The 13,779-nt window shown below is 44.1% G+C and overlaps 1 long non-coding RNA gene across 1 annotated transcript; it reads right to left on the bottom strand.

Moving 5' to 3' along the window:
- Nucleotides 1-870: 870 nt before the first annotated feature.
- LOC119649381 lies at nucleotides 871-1,190 on the bottom strand. The gene is made up of 2 exons (XR_005249126.1): nucleotides 1,030-1,190; nucleotides 871-959 (listed from the first exon to the last, which is right to left on the bottom strand). It is a non-coding gene; the product is annotated as an uncharacterized LOC119649381 (long non-coding RNA).
- Between the last annotated feature and the right edge of the window lie 12,589 nt (nucleotides 1,191-13,779).

The raw sequence follows: 13,779 nt of genomic DNA, 5'->3' as shown, positions 1-13,779 counted from the left end.
TGTTTCTGTTGAGATAGTTACATTTCTAAATTTTGGAACAAAACAGTGAAAACGAATTTATCCGTCTTAATGCGTCAAGCAGCATGAAGTTCAGTGCGGCCCCCAGAAGAAAAAATACTTCTTAAATATACAAGTTCTTCGATGCCTTCGAAGCTCTCCACATTCATGCAATAAGAAGAGTACGATAACCAGTCAGACTGACAACCTTGGTTTTGTTAATGTTTATCTTCAGTCTCGTTTTGTTCGCCTTTTTTTCCAGATCCAGATCCATAGAAGGAGCAAATTAAGTGCCTATGGGGCACGGAATATCATTGCCTATTCGCAGGGTAGGGAGGTGGTAAGTAACTGGCCCCTAGCCCTTGCGGTTCGTGTATTGGTATGTCGGTGTGTCGATGACGCCTAGACGGCCATAAACAGTTGTGCAATGCCACGTGCTCACAGCCATGTGCTCGCATGTGACTCCACTCTAATGTACTGCAAAACATACACGGTACTGACACCAGAGCTAATGCGAGGAATTTCTCTCGACCATGTTCGAAGAAGGTTGATCATGTGCAATGATTTTTTTCCATTATACGATTTCAAGCAATGCGCCAGGTGACGAATCTCCTGTGTATAGTCTTCTTGAGTCCATGACTCTTTGATAGGGCAAGCAGAAGTCGGCGAGTTTAAGGAAGATGACGTAGTCCATTAGACTTTTCAATTTCAAAATTCAGGTTCATACCCTCCTTCAGAATTTTGGGTAAGGATTAAGGATTCGAACGACTAAAGAGTTAGTAACTTTGTCTAATGGGGTTTCAGCATACTTTCTGAAAGAATTTTAGTATAATATCACCACCTCATCTGTAATGTAAAGCAAAACACAAGAACTTCGCTAGCAAAATGTATTTCTTCTAATTTTATGGCACAACGTCGAAGAGGTTGTAGATGGCATTGACAACTTTCACACCAGTAGATCCCTGAAATCAATTAAATATTTCACCAATTAGCACTGATTATATAACTGCGCAAATCATCACAAATACTTACAACTGCCTTAATGATATTTTGGAGCAAAGCCTCGCTAGGATTAGCGAAAGCAATGATCAAAACAAGGCAGATCAAAAAGAAAGATACGAAATTCATTTTGGCAGAGTAAAGCCCACTGGAATGCCAAGCGATTGTTCCCAGGCTTTTATATCAACCTGATAAGAAGTGATTAAAGTCACATTGATGTCAAATTTCTGTCTTCATTCACTAATTACGCGTATATCTAGGAGTCAGCTGTAAGATAATCATGAATGGTTATGCATGCAAGTAGTCGCAGATAGTTGGGAATAGCATTTGATATGAAGCCAATAATAGATCACTATCTTTTTAACAACTTTTCAATTGGTTTTTGGATGGAATCTTAGATGAAATCAGCTTGGGTCTGATATTGCTTGCGCATTTGGCAACTGATACTGACAAAAATAGATTAGATTCTTTTGTTAGTAAAAAGTGGATATCAATAATTCCGGTAAAGATGTACGCAATTGTACCAGATGGGCAAGTAATTGGTATGGGGAGGAATGTTTTGGTTGCATATTTTTAGATTGTAGTATTCACAATAAATCTGTTCAATACTGTATAGGGTAGCCAGAAAATTATCCCGAACTGGCAACCACGAGAAAAGGTACTTAGCACTGTTGTTTCTCTAACGTTACCTTCGAAATCATTTATCATGTATCCGGTCTAGGTCTGCATTAATAAGGAACTCCAGACATCCCGGTTTTGCGCCGAGGTCCACCAATTCGATATCCCTAAAAGTTGCCTGGCGTCCTGGCCTACGCCATCGTTCCACCTCCTCTTTTTCTAGCATAGATATTGCCCTTATTGATTTTCCGGGCTGGCCCATCCTCATCCATACGGATTAAGTGACTCGCCCACCGCTTCTGTTAAGCTGGATTTTATCCACAATCTGACGGTCATGTTATCGGTCTCAGATTTCGTCGTTATGTGGGCTACAGAATCGTCCAATCCCAGGCCGGGGGTCAAATATTTTTCGGAAGATTCTTCTCCCGAACGCGGTCAAGAATTCGCAACTTTTTTTGCTAAGAACTCAAATCTGGCGGTGGTCAAAGGGTAGTATAGGTCCTAAGGCGAGACGTGGATTGGTACCCAGGATGGAGCATAAAACCTGCGAAACGCCTGCTGAACCAACAGCTCTACTACCAAACGCTATCCCCACCTCCACGCGGTGATCGCTGGGAGCTCTTTCTTAACGAAAAGCTGCAGCCGGAGAAGGATGAAGGCAAGTCTCCCGCGTCTATAAACGGGACAAATTATACCAACTGGTCCTCTAGGTTGGGTGTTGGGTAGGGCTGACAACCCTTCACGAAAAAAACTCCTTACGAAGCCACAAAAGGAGCCTCGGACTGGATGGATTTTACAACAAACCCGGCAACAAAAAAGGAATAACAACTTGCGCATTTTCTCATGGAACGTACGCTCCCTGTATAGAGGTGCAGCTGCCAAGCAGCTAGCCGATACCCTGTCCCAATATAGGGTTGATGTAACAGCATTGTAGGAGTTGCGTTAGACCGGGACCGGTTTCCAGGGAAAGAGTCGCTACACCATATATTATAGCGGCCATTCAGTAAACCATGTGCTCAGAGTAGGTTTCTTAGTCAGCCAAAAAATTAAGCTGGCTTTGAAAATATAAGCGAGCGGCTATGCACTCTGCGCTTGCGAGGCAAATTTAGAAACATAAGGCTCATTAACGTTCACGCCCATACAGAGGTGACTGCAGAGTCGGAGAAGGATACCTTCTACAAAGCAGTAGAACCAACCCTCGAAGCCTGTCCTAGATATGATATCAAAATCATACTTGGGGATTTTAACAGCCAACTAGGGACGGAGCCCTTATTCAGGCGATACGTTTGCTCCTATAGCTTGCATCGAGCGCCGCTACCTCTCAGCCTTGAATGTCAGAACGTATAGGGGGCCAATATCCTATTTCAGCTTACAAAAACTCGCGAGCTTTTTCCTGACACCGATGTCCTTGCATTCGATGATAATTTCCTATTTACCAGTCCTTAGAAATGTTTCTATTTGGCTTAAGAGTCTGTTTTCCGGTTTACCTTTGGACTTCTTGAGTTCCAGAATAGTATCGCCTTTCTGAGATCTCCGACTATGGCTGACATGATCTTGGAGCTCAACGAGCCCCGCGTCCTTCACACCATTTCGTTGAATATCAACATATGTTATCGCCTTCATTTAGAGACAATGATCCCTCTGATGCCTTTTGTTTTGCTTTTTGTTGGAAATAACCTCTCTTCAGACTGTGTTCTCTCTTTGAAGTTGGTTCTTCTTCCCAAGAGTTGTTGCCTTATTACTCTTATCGGACAGTTTCATCCACTGGTTTGGTTGCTTCTTTTTTTTTTAGGTTGACATTATCTCAAACGAAGAACTAGGTCGGCGCACAGACCTGCCAATCATCCGTACTGTGATCGGCATGTGGAAGTGGCAGTAGATAGCTCACACATTAGGGAAAGACGACAGCTGCATTGCGGGCTTCACTATGCAGCGGAATTCCCTCTCCCAAGGTGGCTGACGAGTGGGTGGCCCCAACGGCACTTGTCGCAGAACAAGATCCATTTCGGCAAGATCCATGACTAGAGTGCAAGAAGATGTCATCAAGGTAGTCGAGGTGTTTGAGGAAAAATATCATGGTTGATTGTAGCCTTTCATGCTCTTCGGTGAAGGCAGCATTGAAAACACCACTGATAACGAGAAAAAGTATTGGCGACAGAATGTAATTTTTACGGACTCCGCTTGAGGCACCGAAATTCCACCTTGATTTCACTTCGGTTTGACTCTTCCAAACAGTCCGTATCCGCATGTTACGACCGTTAACGTTCTTGTCCGAGCCATTATTGATTGGTCAGGAAGCCAGCAGGTGCCGTAAATAATAATGGTTTCGCTACCGTACACCGCTATTTAGGGTATCCACCGTCCGGTTAGTATGATTGTTTTCCCATTTCCGAATAACAGTGACACTATTGAGGTTAAAAGGTCGAGAAGAAGATGCAAATGATTTGGGCTTCGATATTTTCTCGCGATAATATAAAAAAAATTCTGCCTCTCTAATTCGCTTTTAGGCCTTCATTATGCTGGAGTCGTTTGCTACTGCCCGCAATATGTTGTTGGTCCACCCTCTCCCTCCTTTTATACACCTTACAATTGCAGTTGATTCCACAGCCCTTTACTACATTATTTGTACATGGAGTAGTACAGTACAACCTTTCGTAGGGTTTTTATCATAAACTCAACAACAAAAATCATCTTGCTTGTCAACCAGGCCTTGCTACTTTTCAGCGGGGTGGAAAAAGTCCGCTGTTAATCATGCCTTGAATGGGTAGCGAGTTCGGTTTATAGTTGCATACACGGTTCAGTACTTCGCTGGGAATACTATCCGGTCCTGATGCTTTTTTGGCCTTCATAGGTAGAACCATCTCTTCTAGATCCTTTACAGTGAAGGATGGACATTCTTCGGTAATTCCCCGCTCATCGACAGTGTCAGCTTGGATGGGGTGGATAGGAAAAAGGTCATGCACAATTTCTTCCAATTTTACTGCTTCTATGGAACAGGATAATCGATGGGCACCGAGTTTTTTGGCAACCACCTTGTACCCCAGGCTTTATGGCGCCCTGTTATTGTCGCTGATTAGTTCCTGTCAGCAGCTAGCTTTCTACCTGTTGATTTCGTGCCGGAGTTCTTTTTTCACTCTCTTATATTCTGAAGGTTAATTCATATTGGCCTTTTACACGCTGTGCAATACTGTAGTTTGAGGCACAGATACTTCTCGTGGCGGACTCTGCTTTTGGGAACCGATGCATTTTAAGCTCATTGTTGCGTGTACTAGGGATTCAGTCGCAATTCTTCTGTCCGCGTCCGGGTCTTGTCGCTCATTTGCCCCTCTTGAGAGAGTTTCTGCAAATTTTCCCACCTGGTAGGTGTTTGCCGGATGTCAGGACATTGGGAGGAGCTGTTTGTCACTTCTAAGGTAATGTACTGGCGGCGGGGACTATGAAATCTTTCAGTACCCCTCCATCGTTGCACCGCTGACACTAAGGACTTCGTAGCAGGTTACGTCTTCGATAGTGCCCTCGCAACCATGACATTACATTATTGGATACCGATGTTTGGGACAATAATCCAATCGTCCTATGGACGCATCAAGCATCAGATCTTTGGTGCCGATGTTCTCCAGTTGCGACGTGTAGCATCACATCCACTACCGGAAATCCTGCGATACGTTAACGAATCGGGAATATTCCGTTAGACGGAGGAGGCGAGTACAATGGGCCAACACGGCCTGAGTGCTCAGAAGCTGTAGCTTCTCCCCCACCATACACACACATACATCCGTTTTTATCATCGAAATTTTTATTTCGGCCCCGGGGCGAGTCTCCCTTTTCTACCTCCCTCTTGTCAGGTCTGCAGCACTTATAGCTGCGGGTTAGAACTGTCCTTCGCTTTATCTTGCAAATGAAGCACTTGATCTTCATTTTTTCGCAATGAAGTAGGCTCGCTGTGTTCTCAGGGGCGGTGACAATGCTCAATTTTTGTCCTCTTGAGGTGATAGATGTAACTCGCACCTTGAGGTTGCTCACATTTCGGTAATCCGTTTTAATCGCTTCCTCCACCTCTTCCGCGTTCGTGCGACAATCCTGATTACTCTAAGTGTGTTCTTAGGTTCTCGCTGGACACCACTTCTTTCTTGCCTAGAATGTTCTGAGTGTTGTCGTAGAATGAACTCTGCTTGCCATTCCTCTACACAAGTCCAAGTTTACCTCTTCTCTTTTTCTTTGGCGCTGATCTTGTTGTCTTAGTTGACTTTGACTTCGCTATTAAACTTACGTTGTTGTTAGTGAATTTTCTCCTTCTTTCCACGCTGTTTGGTCCGTTTGGTTATTACCTCGCGGAATCCTTCTTCCTCCGTCCTTGGCGGCAAATTCTCGCTGTATTTCCCTCATCACTTCTTATCGATTATTTGTTCCCCCTCTGTCGTGCTGAGGGTACACGTTCTGTGCGTTACCGATGCGTTTTTTCCTAAGCTCCCCTTCAGCTATCTCCTAAGAGTTTCGCTGGTGTCCAATAAGACTCAGGAGTTCCTCTATCCCTATTATGTCAGTTTTGACATCCATCTGTTTCGCTGGACAATAATAGCAGCTTTCGTTTTCCGTAGAATCAGCCCGAACTTCTTCAGTAACCTTCGCTCCTCAACCCTTGCCTTTCGTACGAGGTCGATCATCTTCGGTGAGATGACTTATGTTTCCACCTGGCTGGGAAGTTCGTCATTTTTTTCCAGATAAAAGACTAATATGCAGCTCCGAGCTATCGTGGCCGTTTTTTCGACCTCGAACTTGATGATGTCCTCTTCCTTTGGCCTCCAGACCTCTTACCTTCGACGGTGTCCCTCTCTTTTTCACTAGCAGTCGCCCTCTCCATTGGGACAGTGGGCCTTTCTTCTTTTTCAGCAGGTGACCGTCGTAACTTCATGCTTGTTGTAAAGAGATTTATAGTAGAATCTCCCATTTTAGCTAACAGAAGCAGTGGGTGTGATGTATCGCTGCTCCTTCTAAATATTATGGCTATTGTCGATTGTGGTTGCTGTTGCTCTTCCCGCTAGAAAGTGCAGCGGCGCTAAATGATTCCCGTGATTGTCTATCTGGACAGGAAGGTCACACGTGGGTTGACACAAATCCCTATTGGAGTTTGTGTTCATCTCAATTGAGCCTGTACTGCCAACTTAATGGTGTCATAGCTTTTGAACGTGCTTGGCGTCCTGCCAAGATTATTAGCAGGAGGGAGGCAGCTATAACATTAAAATGAAGGATATTTCCATGAGGTGCCACGGTCCTGTAGTAAGATAGCAGAATGCCAAAACTGTCAGCTCATGTGTAACCTATTCCGAATCGTTCGTCAAATCGTAAGTCCATGCCTTACCACTGAAGTTAGTTCGCCGGCAGGGCTACCAACCAGGAGGTTGAGTCAAGATGATTCGGAAATAACGAGGATCGTTTCCATCCAGATACTTGGACCTGTCTGTCCGAACCCATTTGGCAGCTGGGCATGTAGCTTTATATTGCCATTTAGACGTCGGAAGGATATTTTTCTGGTTTCTTTCAATTACCCACTCGATATTCCGAATTTAAACCTGAAAAGCAAGAATTGTTGCTTAGGTAGAGATAACCGGAATATCGAACTCCTTTTAAATGGATCCACTACTGAATGTAGCCCTAGCCCTTCCTATAAGTTTGTAATTTTAAATGCTCAGATAGTCAGGTTTCCTAGTACTGAGGCACTGTGGTCGCTAAATACTGCCAGGCGTAAGCACGTTTGTCCATTCACTGCAGCCACTGCTTTTTGGAAAGCCCTGATCCAAAATCCAAGACTTCATTGCCATAGCCATAGCATTTTGTTTCTGTCTAACCGATTTTCTAAATAAGCATCCCCAATCAGGCACCCATGCAGATTAGTATGCATGTATTATTCTCAAGAATTGTTATACCTAATGGGTAATCTGACAATAGTTAACAGCACTTCAAGGTGGGAGGCTGAAGCCCCCGACCTCAAATTGGCTCGGCTCGCACAATATGGTCTGGTCACTTTGGGTTTCAGGTCATATTGCGTTAGAAGGCAATGAGGCAGCGGTCGAACAGGCCAGGAAGGGAGCAGGGACGCCGCTACACGGGCCAGAACCCTTTTGTTGGACCAGAAATGGAGCAGTCCAGGGTGCTCAGGAGGGGATGCGAACCTGAGCTGTCTTTACGGAGCCAACCGCAAGAAGCTAACTCCGTCCCTATACTACCTAACCCAACCTCCACAGGCAACAAATTGACTTATGTTTTTTTTTTTTTTTTTTTTCCTTCTGCCTAAGCTTCGATGGCTGCAATAACTTTTTCAACTTCGGTTCATATCCCCTTGGCTTTCACTATAAGCTCCATGATATTTTCGGGTGTAAAGTGCTCCCCGGTTGTAGCTTCTAATGTAGCCCTTTGGGTTTCGAATCTGGGGCAGTGAAAAAAGACATGTTCTGCGTCCTCTGGAATGTTTGCACACTGTGGGCAATATGGCGAATCATCACGCCCAAATCGATACAGATATGCTCGATAGCCTCCGTGTTCGCTCAAGAATTGAGTTAGGTCGAAACCTACTTCGCCGTGAGGTCGTTCGATCCATTTCCGGATATCCCATATGATTTTGTGAGTCCAACGGCCTTTTTTTGACTCGTCCCACTTCTCTTGCCATTCCGCGACAGTTTCACCTCGTGCGAACTGTCGCCGACGGGCAGGAGATTCTCCGGTGAGGTACGTTCGATCGTAAAGTCGTTGTATTTCTTTCGCCAGAATCTCAATCGGGATCATTCCTGCTATCACGCAAGCTGCTTCATTAGAAATTGTTCTGTAAGCGCAACATGTTCGGAGTACACTTATGCGATACGCAGTTCCAATCTTTTTCTTATTTATTGTATTTCCCAGTGCATCTGCCCATACTGGGGCTGCATACAGTAGGATCGAACTGACCACCCTTGAAATAAGGAGTCGACGGCTCGGCCTTGGGCCACCTATATTTGGTAGCATTCTCGCAACCAGCGCTCCGATGTTATATGCCTTGGTTGCTGCACCCTCCACATGCAATCTGAAATTCAACCTCTGGTCAATCATTACACCTAAGTACTTAAGTGCAGGCTTGGAATAAATTGTTTGCTTTCCAACTTTGATCTTCATGGAAGTGCATTTTCTCCGCTTGGTAATAAGTACTACTTCCGTCTTATGCTCTGCGAGCTGTAGACCAGCATTCTCTAACCAGGATTTAATCTCATAGACTGCTTCATTTGCATAGAGCTCGGCTTCCTCGAGAAGGCGTGCAACAACCGTCACACCAATATCGTCCGCGAAACCAATGGAGGCCACACCAGTAGGAAGGTCTAGGGTCAGTACCCCGTTATACATAATAATCCACAAGAGTGGCCCTAGGACAGACCCTTGTGGAACTCCGCATGTCGTTTGATAGGATTTCATTCCTTCATCTGACTCAGCAGCACAGAGTCCTATCGATTAGGAAGTCGGCAACAATACGCACCAGGTACTTCGCCACGCCTAAGTTGATTAGGGACTCAAGTATCTTGTTCCATCTAGCGGAATTGAAGGCATTCTTCACATCAAGTGTAATCACTGCACAACATTTGCCCTCGTCAAGTGCGGTCTTAGCTGTGTTAGCTACTAGGACAAGTGCATCGGTTGTAGACCTCCCCTTTCGAAAACCGAACTGATTTTCGGACTGTCTGTCTGTCTGTCTGTCTGTCTGTCACACCCGATTTATTCGGAAACGGCTGGACCGATTGTCACGAAAATTGGTGAGAGTATGTAATCTGGTGATCCCTTTACATGCAGTAAGTGGCGCCATCTTGTGTTAAGTTTAAGGGGGGCTCCCCATACATGTGAATGGAGGGTGCAAATTTTTTTTTCACAGAATGTGGGCAATGTGTGCCATGTGGGGTATCAAATGAAAGGTCTCAATTAGTACTTTTCGAGACTGGTGCAATATTTGATATTGGGTGAAACATGGAGGAGTGAGCGCTCAAAATATGACCCCCAAAAAGTGTAACAGGTCTCGTTCTCAGAACCTATTCAACCGAAAAATTTGAAAAAAATCACAGTGGTGCATCTCTACGAAATCTAGGCCTCAAAATATATCCGGTTCCGACATCTGCACAAATAAAGTTAATAATAGTATATTTCCACATTTTAGAAATTTACCCGGCACCCCCCTTACGTTCATCCCAGAAGTGCAAAATTTGGCATGCGTGTAATGAAGAACATAATGCACAATTTGGTCAAGTTTGAAGAAAATCTAATTATTATTAGCAAAGTTATAGGGGGTGAAACTTTACAATTTTTTGTGAATTTCGTGCACTCTACAACCTGCATGACGTCATCATCACATATCAATTCGTCAATACCACAACGAAATAAGTTCTTATGAATTGGGTCGCAGAGAATTATTTTGTTTTAGTTTTTTTAGTTATTTGCCAGCCAGACATGTGTGCATGTAGGTATATAATATATGCGTGCTAATGAACTTTGCGGGTAGTGCCTAATTCAAATAGATATAAGAAGTAAATCGGAAATATGGGTACGATCCATTTATATACGTGCAGATATGTGTACAGTATATCCGAAGCGCGAGCTTCCGGTATTCCGACTTGTTTTACATCATTCAGCTTTGAAATTATATTTTCTATTTTTCTGAATCAATTTTTCGGCCCTGCAAAGAGCCGTAATTTTTACTAAACCTAGGTTGTCAATTGAGTTTCGCGTTTATGCCAAGTACAACCACTTAACACGACGAAGCACATAACCTGGAGCTCATGAATTATTTCACACTAACCAAAGTGTCTGAGCATTTTCCTGGCTCAATTCAGGGAAAAGCCAACGAATTTAAACTCTGCCCCATTTGAAAGGGAACCCATCGAAATAGAAAATCGTTTTATTGATGTAATGATCCGGAAATCGAAAAACGTAGTACGTAGTACGTGAAATCAGCCCGGAAACTTTTTTTCTTTTAGCTTATCTCAACATATCGATGCGAAGTACGGTCAAAGTCAGGCAAATCAGACTGACTTCGCTATGACTCGCTGGAATATATCCTTTTTATCTGACCTAAATATGTATGTACTTCGCACTATCTGAGAAATACATAGTACGGAAGCGAAGATTTTGCTGACTAAAAATCCTGCTCCCAATCAAATCCTCTGCAGAGAATTTCGAGTTCGTAACCTTAAAAACTGCTTTAGTTGCATTTATTAGGGAGGACGATGTCGACAAGGATGGCAGACAGATGAACGGCCAGAGGTCGGCGAGTCTTAGACAGTCATATGATAGTCGATTAACCAGAAATTCAATTGCTTTAATGTGTCATCACTCGTAGGTTAGGGATGCTGGGGAATCTGGTTCCAGAAGCGTTTAATTGGGACCGACACTGAAAATTCGGTTGGATTTTTCAGAGAGAATTGATTAAAACAGGAGGAGTTGGATATTGATAAGGACTTAATTAAAGGAAAGGCGTGCAGGTTTGTGATAAATCAACTTGAGCTGATTTAGTTGTTCTTTCTTCAGATGCTTGTATTTGGGAGCAAAATGATATCTTAAGAGTGTGAACCAAAAGTGGTTAGTCGACTAGTCTCTTAACAAAAGGGGCTAGAAATACACCTCCGTTTTGAAGTATCGCCATTTTAGGAAGTAAAGAGCTTTCCCAACAAATTTGAATTTTCCACCCTTCAAAACTCCCATTCGGCACTTCATGAATTCCGTAAGTACCAATTTTCCCTGAGTACCCACCAGCAACCCTAAGAGTTTTCACACGTATTGAAATATCGACGACGAAAAGGAAAAGATGAAAAGTAAATGCACGATTTATAGTTGATTTCCTTGTCTTTCTTCTGGGTCGTTTGAGAATCCTTTCTTGTTGGAGTCCACCTCGGAATCCATAAAAGATGATAAATTTGTATTCATCCAAAGGTTACATCGGGACTCTTTCAATTTCTCACGTATTTCCTTGTTTTTCCTTCCTTGCCGGCACCCAGCGATTGTTTCAGTTTTCTTCTACTTTATGGCATTCCTCAACGTCTTCAGTTGTACTCTTCAATGGTTAAGGTGGATTTGATCCTATAAAATATAAATCACAACAAGGATATGAAAACCCTTTTAAAAAAATCTTTTACCAGAACAGGGCAAAGTAGCAGCGTGGATGGCTGGATCCGGATGCGAATCCGGATATATAGAAAAGTGTTGAGCAATAAAAGAGGATTTATTCGTGGCTGTGACATGATTGATGAGCTATCTACTTTCGTTAGCACCACCTTGGTGGGCTGCAGCTGACTTCTCCGATATAAGTTAGATTATTGTCAAGGTCGTTTAATGGACCGAGAACGATATAACAAAGGATGTTGACTGACGAACTCGAGGGGTCGCATTACACATCGTTATTTTCGAATAGTTAAATTTTCAGGGAATAAAATCGAAATGTTTATTGTATTGGAAGGGAATGATGATCTGTTGGTGTTACTTTGTATAATTGGATTATTCAATGTTTGTAACAAAGTACAAACGAGGAAGTAGCAATAAAGTTTAGGCGGAAAGGAATTATAGCCATTCGAGGAAGCTAGGCAATAGGATGGGAATCCAAACGAGTTTTTAGCTTCGTTTTGAAAGAAGGATTTATATTAGGTAGGTAGGTATCAGTGGCCGCTCCGAGGAGCCCAATTAGTGCTGTTGTGCACTGTTTTGATGTCACAAACTCCTAAAACCGTAACTGTTCTTATGGGAGCAGGGAGGCAGAGTCCAGCCAGCTCGGATCTTCAGAGCCAGCCCGTACCATTCACGAACCAAAGCAGCTCTCCCACTCTGTAGCTAGAAATCTCTCTGAGGTCCCCAATGGCAATGCGAATTGTAGGGTATGCGGAGTCTGCCAGCATATTCCCTGTGGGTCAGTGCTCCGCGTAGACCGCCGTAATCTTGAATGCATTTGCACGCGTTTGGCAAAGAAGCTCTCGCGTTCGGGCTATGTTATAAGCGGCCCAAATCCTCCTCGACTTGGCACAGCTGGTAAGCCTTCGCCATCTACGGCCCGCGGCTGCGTGGCCTGGTAATGCGAGTAGATTCCGTCCTTGACAGCCGCCAGCGAAACACCAACTGTATTCACCAAAAGACTACCAAGAGCAGAGTCTCGCCTAGCCAATCCGTTCGCCCGCTTATTCCCCAGTATGTTCCTTTGCTCGGGTATCCAGAGAAGGGTGACCTTGAGCGTGCCGCCTAGACGGTTCGGCGCGTCTTTGCACTGTCCCAACTGCCTGGAGGATGTCATCGCTGAGTACAAGGCTTTCATGGCCCCTTGGTTGTTGGTGAGAATGGCTACGTTACGCTTGGGGCTCGAATCTCGCTCCATCGACAATCTTCCAATATCGCAAGTACTTCTGCTTGGAATACCCTGGCGAAACTTGGAAAACTATTCGACTCGGATACACTGTGTGTATTTGAGAAAACCCCCGCACCGACTCCACACACTTTGAGCCATCAGTAAAGAATTAAGAGTCATAACCTTGCAACACCCGCCGATCTTTCACTTTGTTCTGATTGGAAAGTCCATAGTAAAGTTCAGCTTGTGTGTAGCATAGTCCATGAGGAATGCCCAAATTTCCCGGGGTACTTCGCCTAGGGTGTTATTGTGGTCATAGGACTTCGCTGTCAGCATCCGGACTCGCGTAGTCTGACGGCACTGCACGCTACAACGTGTTTAACGTGGAGGTCTAGGTGGAGAAGATGCAGGAGTAAATTGAGAGCATCTGCCGGGCAGGGCTGGTTCTTTCAATCCTATTATGCTTCATCTTATTGTATTTTTTTCTCAAAGTCTGCCACCATACAATAGAACCGTACATTACGCCCCCACCGGTGTACATCCAGAGACCCATTCTCGGCCGGAGATCTCATTTCTTTGCAAAGGTTCTCTTGCAGGCGTAGAAGGCTATACACGCCTTCTTAACCTTCAGTTCCACGTTCAATCTCCAATTTAGCTTTGGATTCAGGATTACACCCAGATCTTTACATTGGAGGAAAGAACCAACCTTTGTTTATTCAGCCTTGATAGATGGAATTCAGGTATCCTGGGCTTGGTGGTGAATAGCATCAGCTCTGTTTTGGTTGGGTTTATGCTGAGTCCGCATATTGTGGCCCACAGGCATACCTTTCACA

This window comes from Hermetia illucens, chromosome 2 (assembly GCF_905115235.1).
Source record: "Hermetia illucens chromosome 2, iHerIll2.2.curated.20191125, whole genome shotgun sequence".
NCBI lineage: Eukaryota > Metazoa > Arthropoda > Insecta > Diptera > Stratiomyidae > Hermetia > Hermetia illucens.
The sequence above is the reverse complement of the archived record's forward strand: the minus strand, read 5'-3'. Positions and strand labels throughout refer to the sequence as shown.